Source organism: Egretta garzetta, unplaced genomic scaffold, assembly GCF_000687185.1.
Source record: "Egretta garzetta isolate BGI_Z169 unplaced genomic scaffold, ASM68718v1 scaffold319, whole genome shotgun sequence".
Classification (NCBI taxonomy): domain Eukaryota; kingdom Metazoa; phylum Chordata; class Aves; order Pelecaniformes; family Ardeidae; genus Egretta; species Egretta garzetta.
In genome coordinates, this window is record NW_009260769.1 from 266,721 (window position 1) to 278,332 (window position 11,612).

General features: G+C 38.9%; 1 protein-coding gene across 4 annotated transcripts in view; it reads right to left on the reverse strand.

Annotated features, from left to right (window-relative positions):
- PACC1 (proton activated chloride channel 1) overlaps window positions 1-11,612 on the reverse strand; it is a 96,485-nt gene that overhangs the window by 40,508 nt on the left and 44,365 nt on the right. For 2 of the 4 annotated variants that reach the window (XM_035901574.1, XM_035901569.1), the window contains exons 1-3: window positions 10,839-10,922; window positions 10,042-10,270; window positions 8,359-8,484 (exon numbers count right to left, since the gene is read on the reverse strand). The gene's annotated coding sequence lies outside the window, so the exon portion shown is untranslated. Of the gene's footprint in view, window positions 1-8,358; window positions 8,485-10,041; window positions 10,271-10,708; window positions 10,800-10,838; window positions 10,923-11,612 lie in introns of those variants that run through there. The other 2 variants (XM_035901570.1, XM_035901572.1) reach the window with 2 other exon arrangements.

Here is an 11,612-nt window from a genome sequence, read left to right on the forward strand (position 1 = left end):
AGAGAAAGACTCACGAAATTAAGCAGGAGAGAGGTAATAAAAATTTTGATGCTGACAGCCACAGCAGAGTAAGAGAAGACCAGAGCCAGCCTAACTGCGTGGTTGGTTCCTGCCACCTTATTTCAGACTAGCGTAGTGGGGAAAGAGGATATGCACATTTTAGAGAGAACTGTTGGGGATCAAGTTTTATTTTATATTGTACCTAGTGATTAGAAAAAAAAAAAAAGTTGAATTCTGTTTCTCCCTCTAAGTTTCTGCAATGGTTTTTGTTCAACTGCAGTTCAACAGAGGGAAAGGGGGAGAGGCTTACTTGTTGCCTGAAGGAGAAAAAATTATTGTATGCTACACCCTGCTACAGAGCATCAGGGATGGATTTGTCAAAAAACAGAAGTTGAGGGAATTAAGAGCTCACTCTTAAGTCAAGACTACGACATCTCATCATCTTTTCTAAGGAGGCACAGATTTTCTGGAGGGAACCAGTCTCCCAGGGGTGTTACCAGTAACAAAGTACTTCTAGAATTACCTTTAAAAAATAAAGATTTTGACAAAAGCTCTGACATAAAACTTTAGATAACAGATTTCTAAAACTTGCCAGTGGATAAACAACTTTATGAATGTTTCTTCCTCACTGACAAAGAATTTAGGAGACTTGAGGAATGTGAAATACAAATATCTAACATGAAGAACAGCTGTCTACACATAAAATGAAATTACCAAAACCAGGAACAGTAAAGAAGTGCAGGGCAAGGGCATCTTAGTTTCTATCTAATGGGCAGCCCAAATGGGGATGCAGATATCCCGAACTAAATCACAGTTCACCTGCGCTTCCTGGGTGGAACCAGCTCAGTCGTGATGGGGAGAGTACCAGCAGCTTTCACCAGACTTCCCATGCCATAAACCAGCACTGCTCAGTCTTGTTTCAGTCCCCTGCTGCCTTCTGTAAAATCAACTCTACTGCATTTAGACTGGTTTAAGGCTCTAGCAGCAGCAAGTCCACCAGGACTCAAAGCCTGTTAGAAAATCCTAACAGGAAGACCCAATTCTCTAGCATCTCTTTTCATACTTCACATGTCCTTTCATAAGCACGATTCTGTGAGCTGTCTAACCATGGTATACACACACACACACACACACCCCTTCCCAGTACATCAGAAATACTACATGGAAGAAGAGTAAAGCACAATGCAAGTTAATCTGCCAGTAGCTGGGTTTTCCTGCACCTCTAAGGGGAGGAAAGAGCTCTTGTTTTCTCTAAGTATGACCATTATGAGGCTTATACACATCACCGAGTGTATCCAGAAAATAATGATTTTGTATCTGTAGTAAAAGCTGCTTATCAAGACTGTTAGGTACCTTAACACCACTAAAATTACAATCAAGGGGAAAAAGGCAGCAAAAATAAAGGAGAAGCAGCTCCTACTGTATACCACGTAGCAACTTGATACAAGAAAAAAAAAAATCATTTTTCTCAGACTCCTTTCTGGAAGCCACTTTTTGAAAGATTTTATCTTTTCTTCAAAGCCAGCCATAAGTATGGCTTTATGATGATGTGGCATAGCTGTTGCATTTTCAAAAAAAAAAAAAAAGTGTGTCCCCATTAGACTGTTTCTGATCTCCTTACAGGCACAAGCTACGCTTAATGTTGTTTATTTTCTGTAATTTGTTAGATCATGTTTCACCCTCAAGTACATTTAATTTAAGTATTGCTCTACCCGCTGTTGATTCAAAACAGCTAAAGGAAGTAGGAACAGGATAGCAAAGCATGCCGTAATAGGTAACAGGCCGAGAGAGAAAGTTTAGAGAACGTTTCAGTTCAGAGAGTAGCTATTTCTGTATAAGCAGAAATCACCTACAGGCAATTTTCCTTGTTTTTAGGAGCCTATTAACTTTTATATTTATGAAACTGTATTATATTTATGAACTATACTAAGCTGTTCCTTTGGAAACAACCATAGCTAATGCCTCTAAGGGGGTTATGAAGCAGGTATTTTTTCTCTAGAAAGCTTCTTTAGACGTAATGAGAAAAAAAAAAAGAAATCTAGTTTTTGTAAATACACTGTTGAGGCAGCTAAAAGAGCAATCAAAGTTTGTTTCACATTTCGGTCCACATTTTCCAGGAACTCCCCACTAGGAAACTTTATTAAATTTAATAATATATTTAATTTAGAAAGAGTACTGTTTTCACTGTATTTTTCTTCCCCCAATGTTCTCCTAGACAGTTGCCTTCATAACAGTTTCTTTGGTTTGCTTTGTTTCTGTTGAACTTGAAGTCATAAACCCATTTTCAACTGGTGTACATCAATAGAAATAAAGAGCTCCAGCTGAGCTACGCTGACTTTCACTATTTTAGAATCTGGTCCCCCCTCCTTTCCCTGGACCACAGTAACCTCCTACATTATCAGCTCTGATGTTTTCTGCTACCTACATATTTTACATTATTTAGATTAAGCAGCAAAAAAGGACCTCTCTAATTATGAACATAATTACAGATTCACTTTTCTTCCATAATTCTCAAATTAGACATTTGCTTTTGACTAAAGATACAGTGGGACTTCAGAGCTCTGTGCTGCACTCATCTATTACTATTATCCCTTTCCCTTCGTGTCTCCTTTTGCAGAGTTTTAATTGATCCATGCTACAGGGAGTTCTGACAACACTAGGACAAATATTGTTGCAAGATACAGTATAGGATAATTAATGATGAACTCTGAAGCAATCGCTAAATCTAGCTGAAAGCTATAGACAAAACCCATACATTATGATGATGCTTATTCTTGATTTCGCTGGGGAAAAAAACCAAACACCCCCCAAAAAACTCAAAGCAAAAATCCTTTTCTAATTGCATGCTAATTTACAAAATGAAATTACTCTCCAGGGGGTTCACTGCCAGTCTAAGATAACAACCATACAATCTGGCTCTTGCACCAAATAACCACTTCTGATTATTGTTTTTCTACGTAATCAGAATTAGGCAAAGATCTTTCCTAGTACTAACCTGGAAAAGCTAAAATCCAGGAGTCGAGGCCTTAAAAGATTCAGTATAGCAAAATGCAGATTTGTCTGCCCTAGGCCTTAAGAACACGGCAATGTACACACCCCCTGTTTAAGGCTTAATTTAGATTGTTAAACAAGACTTCTGATATTCTTAAAATTTCACTGCCCGAGATAAGAGAGAGCAAAATTTCTTGGACAACCAAATGCCCTTTAAAATGAACTCAAAGCTCAAAAGAACTGATAACAGCACATTTCAAAACACAAGAATAGATTGGTTCATAAACCCACCTTTTACAAAGAAATGGGACTTTCCCTGCCTGTTTTCCCTAATGGCTACAGAGAAAACCGACAGGAACCAGCACAGAATGAAAAGTGGTTTGTAGCCCTAGAGAGGAAAATGGTTTTGAAATATAACTGTGGGCAAACAGAAGATGCAAATAGGTATCGCCTCCCAAGCACCAGCCACACAACAGGCAAATAAAAAAAATCTGAGCCACTTGGATGCAAACACAGAGGTGTGTATATAATTTTAGCAAAACGGTGACCCAGGAAAAAGTGACCCAGTCAGAAACGTTACATATAGAATGATCCTGAATTCTCACGAAGAGAGAAAAAGGGGGAGAGAGAGTTTTCCCGAGTGCAGCACTGACTGAAAAGAGAGGCTTGGGTTACTGCCAAAGGAGCTGTTTCCTATTGTCTTTTTTCATGCTACATTCAGGGAAACAGGATCTCAGTTTAATCCCACTTTGATTACAGAGAATGTACACAAAGATATATCACTTCATATCAACATTTTTGACAGAAATAAACCAGAGGAGCTCAAATATTGGCCAACCATTAAAATAAAAAGTTATGTAACTTCTTTCATGTATACTGAGAGATACAGAAAAAAAAAACCCAGAAAAATTCTGCAAGATATCAGACTTTCGGCATTCAGAATATGTCATCCAAGTTTGTTTTTAACTTAACGAATGAAACAAATAGTACGAATATAAGGAAACATACCATCTCACAATACACAGGTGAAACTCTTTCTGAAAATAGTGTGGAGAATGGAAAAAATTATCATCACATTACCTTGAAACTTAAAAATCTCTATTACATTCCTCCCTAACCCCAAATCCATGTATTATCCTAGTCAAATCACTGAAACCCTAAATTCTCAGTACTTACCTTCATAGCTCCTTCTGAAATCACCGCCTAAGGCTTCTCACTGTTCTTCCTTATATTTCACATCGCTGAAAGCTATAGTGCTACGAAGCAGTATGAAACTCTGATTCTACACAAGTCAGAGACCTTGAAGTTCTTAACCTCAAAAATATTTCTTAAGCATTTTCCTGCATTCATTTATTTTTGATGCCTCAAACAAACAAAAGCCCATAGTGCACATGCAGAAAGATTGCCAATGGCTTAAGCAATGCAGCTGAGCAAGACAGTACCCTCAACTCACACAGGTAACCAAAAGTCTCTCCTAATGTTTACTTTTCCAGAACAGGATTTCATGGGAAATTCTGAACGTGTCTCTCTCTCAATTCTGTTTCGGAATAGAGAAAGAAAGTGCAGACTCCTCCAGAAAAGGGAAATCTGGTTCTTGCCTAGCTGAAGTTATTACCAACTTCAACTGACCTGAGCCAGACACCCCTGGCAGGAAAAAAGAAAATTTACCTGGTGCATTTCCACTATCCAGCCTAAGGCAGTATTTGCTTACACATTGTAATTATCGACAAAGGCACTACTGATTTTAACTTTTTTCCTCAAATAATGTTCAGTTCTGGCACCGGGTTATTTAATACAGTTGTGCAGAACACAACTGAGAAGAATGGGGCTGGTAAGAGGTGCTCTTGTGATGGAAGAAAAATGCTTTTCTCAGGCATTAATCTTGCTTATATCTTGTACTTACAGTCTATCACGTGGAGAGTTGGGCTGCTGTCAGTAGGCAGCCCGGGATAGCTGGCTTTCCATACTGACCCATGTAGTTTTCTGAGATGCAGGTTTCTCACTCTGAAAGGCCAGTCCTCAATCATGTAAGCAGAACAAGAGAGACATCCAGCGGCTGGACCATTTAAGTGTACTTTTTAACCTAACTAGAGACAAACTCAACTATGTTGTTACCCAGTCCACGTTCTTGCATGTCTCAGAAACCATTTATGAGCCAACCACCAGACATACAGAACCAAAGGAAAAATTATTCCAGTGGCTGAAGCGCTACTGTCATCTCTGATGGATGTTTTTCCTGCAACCTGCCTCGCTGCATACTCCAAGTCCCATCCGTAGTTCCCCCTTTTTCTCTGAAGGTTAACTTCATTATTTTGATTCTCAGCTCCTATGAACTGGTACAGGTCTATTAACTTCCATAGAGCTATTACGATTTGTGTCAACCCAGAATCTCATTCTAATTGTTTGCCATTCAGACAGGTACTTTTCACACCTACTATCTTCTATTCAAATGTTTTCTCTAACCTTAACTCTCTTTGTACTACTTATTTTTATCTGCACAGTAAATAGACTTCCCAGTCATTACTGATATAAAATTCCAGAGAATCAGTGGTAAATCCTGGTATTAAGTGGTTTGATGTTCATATAAGAGCAGGGAGAAAAAGATTATTAATTTTACTAATATAAATTAGTAGTATCTATAGTATTTGTTATTTAAAAAATCCGTATATTTACTGTCACATCTAAACTATTTCTTGTAATTAAAAAACATTTTGAAACATAAATCAGCACAAAAGGGCTTATAAATTCAAAAATCTGAAGACAGGATGAATAGAAGGGAAACACAGGGATAAACTTTTTGACAAAGTATTAGCAATATGAATTTAGAAGTAATTTATTTACAAAAAATCAACTTTGTCGCTGCTACAAGTTAAATAATTCCTTTTTTAAAGGACTTGACCCTTACTAACTTCAAAAATCTGTATGAAAAGTTCTGGTAAGACAGTAAGGAATGGCTTAATTCTTCCATATTTAGTGAAGAATCGAAGGCAGGCAAATGCATAGGATGCGGTGCTAGGGATACAATTAAAGGCTATGAGCAAATTTCCCAGCTTATAAAGAGAAAACTGTATGCAGCCAACGGGTGCAAATACAGGTAAGATGATGTGATGACCCAAAATTAGCAGGATATGCTACTTATAAGAAAAATTACAAACCCAGTATAAGAAGAAATTTGGTTCCCTTCTTACCACATACACATATGGAATATCCATCACAAATAACCAAACATATCAAGCTACAACAGAGTTATTCCTAATATAAAAAAACCCCAAAACATCAGAAGAAGGCTCAACTCTTGCACTGTGCCCTCTGCTAAAATATTTCACTCTACTGTGCATTTCCTTGCAAGGTTTTTTTAACTGTGCTGCTATAAAAACATTCACCCCAAACAAAAAAAGAAAAAAAAAAAAAAAAAAGAGAGAAAAGTAGAGAAAGAAGTGTCCACAAGGCACTTCTTACTGCTGCTTTACAAGAACTGTTTGGTATAGCTTTCATATCAACATTAATTCCATGCTTGAATTAAATAAAACAGTTCTTGTCTACCAGATGTCCACTGGGGTTGATTTTAATCACTAACATCATTAGAATCTACTTTCAGAGACTGTAAATAATCAATATATTCATAGACTTCTGGATATGCCCTACTGTGACTGAAAAATGAGAGCAAATAGTTTTCCCTTATGATTTCAGACCATATTTGAGGTCACTGGAAAACCAGACAGGGTCCATGAAGCAACAGAACTGTATCAATAGAAATCAAAAGCTGAAATCAGGATCTCAGGTTCTGAAAATCAAGTGTAGCCTCTTTACCAATAATCTTTGGACAAAGATCTAGTTCTTCAAATATTTTATCAAAACATTGCTCTTCTTCTTGTGTTTTTAAAGGAGGTATCTAAGCAAGGCAGAGCAGATGACATTTGGAGAATTATTAGACATGTGGTAGACCTATTTTTCAGTTTGAAATCTTTTTTAAAAGAGGATGTCTCTATCTCGGACTTGCTGTAAGGCAGAGTTGTTCATGTTGTCTAACCTTAGGGATCTGTCTCGGTACTGATGTGGCACACCCCAGTCAGCAAACCCTTCACCCTTAGGCAACTGAGAATACCTAATGGAGGAGCTTATATTCTCCCTGCTGACTATGTATGTGAGGGCTATTTGGTTTCAGTATCGTGTCCTGTGTTTATAAGTGATCAAACAGTAACAGCTGTTGGTGAACAATATCCACAATTAATTTATGCAGGTGGAGGTCCGTGGCACCGATCTGCGATGTACAGCTTCATCTCAAGCCTCATTAGCAGTGGCAACCCAGTTGTCAGCAAGCCTCACTCCTTGACTAGTCTGGGGAGGGATGTTGAAGTTGAACTAATGTTGTTAGCTAATTCCAGGGCCTCGTGTAGTGGTTGGACCATACAGGTGGTGAACTATACATGTATTAAAAGTCTAAGCAACACTTGAGTGTCTTAAAAACCCATGTCAGAAAGCTATTACATACAAAGCAAGCCACCCAAGCAAACAGCAATTTAGTACACGGCACAGGCACAGAAGGATGTGGATTGTCTGACAAATTACAGAAATTACATTACTCCTATTTCCTCCACAGCAAATCCTTCACTGATGCCTTTAGAGCAATACTTTGTAACACACTGAGCTACAGCCCATCTAGCATACATCTGCCACCCCTCAAATTAGCTTTGATCAGTGTTAAATTAAGTATCCAGTTGCCTCACTCAAATGACCTAAGTTGAGGATTTGTCCATCTGCCGAATCCTGAACAGTGGCCTCAAAAATCAGAAACACAAAACCACTTCAGCTTCTAAGCATCTAAAGGCAAATCCCAGGCTTTTTGCCCATTCACAAAAGGAAGCTCTATTGTCCACACAGGTATTAGGAGAGAATAAATCTAGCACACGTTTTAAGATACAGTCTATTAGATGTCAGAATAACACTGTAGCGATGATTTGGGTCTTACTAGCTAACAATTTGGTAATGAAACACAAAGTCATTGCATATTCCAACCCTGGCACTAGCAGTTCACGTCGAGGTCATACAGTTCAGCAAGATATTCAGGATACATCTTCCGTAAGGCAGCTTTGTCTGCCGGCAGACTTCAGTTCAGCATTAAGTGATGGGCAAATGGCAACTGAATTCCTAACGATCTCTCCCAGTGGCCACAGGACAATTAGTGTTCGTGATTAAACAAACAAAACTGGACTGCTCTGAGCCGTAATTACTAGTCAGCAGTGGCCCTTCCTGGAATGTACATCGACGAAAACTTCCAAGCGTTAACAGCAACCTGAATGCTGATTTTTCTTTTGTACAATAACCCTCTTTCATCAGTCTGGTCTCATGAAAATCATGAAGTCTTACCTAACTGCTGTACTCTGAAGATCTAAAGTCCCTCAGATTACTGCTCCGTTGGGGGGAAAAAGTGACACTATCTGGAAGTGATGCTCGGTTTCTTATGAACTTCTTTCTTTCTTTCTATACTTACTCCTGTGGAAGATTAGAGAAAAATGCATGTGAATTTTGTTGTATTAGAAGAGTTATTAATTATCAACAGGGTAATTAATGGAATTTTCACCTGTATATCATTAGGTAGATGGATACCAGACAGTAACTTGAAATTATTATTACTTTCTAGTTATCTTAAAAGTATTACTAATTTTTTTTAATTTAAAGGTTAAATCAACAAATTACTAACACTAATTAATCAATTACTTATTCAGGTCTAAACATATTAGCAAAACATATTCTAGTATACCTATATGAAAAATAAAGAAAGGAAAATAAACATTTGAAATCTGTTGGGCTTTTTTTCCTTAGCCTCCATCTTATTTCAGAGACTGTGGTACTAGGTAAGAATTCACTGAAAACCAAAGAACTTAAAAACAGTGATCTGCGTATGGCAAGAGCTCGCCCCTGATTTTATGCAAACATGTAAGAAATACCACTCTCAAAGAGTTTGGCCCTATTGTAACTGGCAATGCATTGTTGTTTTTCACACCACATATTCTTTGCACTGAGGACCTTGTTTCCATCAACAGCCCTCAAACACGGTGATGGAGTAGCTATTATTGTCACTCAACTCTCCATATAGAAAACGGTAGGAAAAAACGATATCCAAAGTTTCACCAGCACTTCACAGTTAAAACAGAGCAATAACTCAAATGCCTTGACTTGATGTTTTGTACTTCTCCAACAAATATTCCTCCACTTGTAAGTTCAAGGAACAACACAGAAGAATGGCTGAGGCAGCCAACCAAAACTTTAAACCCAAAACAGAAGTATGTTAGCAAAGCGTCACTATCACAGCTCACATCAACTTTGTTACAAAGTTCCCTTGTTAAGAACTTCTTCCTAAATGTTGTTATTATTAGACAACCTTTTCAACGCAAGATGGTTCTTCAAGAACAGTATTAACGAGTGAAACACATAGAGAAGGAAATGTCTGAAAGCACCCTGGTTTTGGGATAAGATTGCAAGCAGAGTATTTTACCACTAGAGGACAGTATAATGTAGCCTCTTGGACATACTACATTTGGCAGAGAAGACTCACGGCTTCAACCCTGTTTAGAAATCTGACAACCTGAAGACAGAGGACTCTGTGTAGTAAAGCAAGGAGAAAAAAAAATGGCACGTTACTGATCTACTGGGACATAGGTAGGAGCATCAACATACAATGATAACCTTGGGTGTGAGCACACTTGCAAGCACCAGGCAGAGCCGACGAGGTGTCTTTGCTTCTCTGTCAGGCTGGGGGTTAAGAAGCAGCCCTAAAGACTCCTAACACTGTTCAGTTGGCACAAATCCTAAAGTGCTCTCTCCTTTTTACTGGTCCTGTTACTCAGCCAAAATGGCATCAACTTTGATGGGAAAGTTGCCCAACTGAGAACTGAGTAAAAACTGGAGAAAGACTTCAAACAGTTGACCTGTTAAGAGACTATGCACAGAACTGAAGGGATCAATGAGTTTTTATAATAAAATTGATAATAAAATTAATAAAGAAATGTCAGGGGATAATTATTGTTCTTTATTCTTTACTGTCATTACCTTCTTATTGCATCATATGACACAACTCTGATCCCATTTAGGTTTCTGAATCAAGTCACTGGCTTCAACGTCCAGGCTCCTCTCAATTTCTGACTGAGATGAGCCTCTTTCCTCAGGGCCCAGGTGAAGTGAGCTTCACAAAATCAACGGGGTGTAGCAGGTATCTATCTGCATTGCGCAAGGGCAGCAACGCGTACTTTGGCAATAACAGCACCAGAAGAACTTAGGACTGGAATAAGAGAGTGACACAGGTAAGCATGGTCTTGGGTGTGAATGAGAGATGCATGCAGACATACAGCAGAATTTGGTTGTGTCCTGTTAACATTATTTAATGACCTAATTAGCCTATCTTAATGAAAAATATGTACCACAGGAACATAACATGCAACTATGAAAATAAGCAAATCAAACTGCCAGAAGAAATAGACCCTTATTAAGATGCAGATGACTTGGGCAGCGGCCGGAAGGGAGAAGAGCTATTTAACTACTCCACACTTTGACGGAGACCAGGCTGTGACCATGGTCAAGCTGCTACAATCACCTATGTCTATGTAAGAAATGAGAAGGTGCTTACCTAGCTGTGAGAACTGTAAGTAGAAAGCACTGGATAAAGAGTAAAATCTTACTATATTACACCTGGAAAAAGGAAGGCAAGGAACCGCTGTACCTGATGGAACTACAGTTCAGGGAAAGGTCGTGAGATGCACAGGAAAGGGGTGAACAGGCTGGCTGTGCAGCCACTGGAGTCCAGGAGGGCTGACTGACAGCACAAGGAATAGCAGATTTGAGTTGAATACCTGGAAGGGACAGACATCTGTGCAGCACCATGGGCCATTTGCAGCATCTCCTGCAGCAACAGTGCCCAGGGCACAACGGAGAAAAGGACAGTGAGATGACTGCATCAAAGAACAACAGTGTCATACAGAAAATTTCAGGTTGGTTGTGGTTTTTTTTTTTTTTTTCCTTCTTTCTATCAGTGAATAAATTTAGATTCATTCCAGTCTAGCACAGCACACTCTCCCAGAGTTTAGAAGCAATGAGATATCTGTTCAGCCTGCTACAGAAAGAGGGATCTGAATGGGGGTCCGGAGGCACTCAGAGCTCAGTCTGTGTTCTGAGCAAAATGACCACATATAACCCAGCAATTCCCGGAAGAGTTAGTTACACCCTTTTTCCTGCTGCTCTGCACCAAAACAAGGTGTATTTTCACAAACATCTCTTTCAGCAACAGTGCTGGCTTTAATAGCTTGTTCCCTCTAGCTTATTCCCACCTTACACCACAATCTTATTTGTGCCAGGACAACTGCTGGTACGGCACACGTTGAACTGTATTGAGGAAAATAACTCTCCCATGCCCACCCCCCCAAAAAAGATTTTTTTAAAAACTGAATTAGTTTCCCCATCTAATTCACTGTGCAGTCACACAAACTGTTATACTGGTGCAAGTGAATATGCGGGTAAAGGTGGGAAGCAAGTAAGCATGAACAGTGACTGGATGGCAATGCTGTGTGAGAGAAGCATTTGTGAAACCACAGCCTCAGTGGAGGCTGAATCTGATCATTAATTGCTGC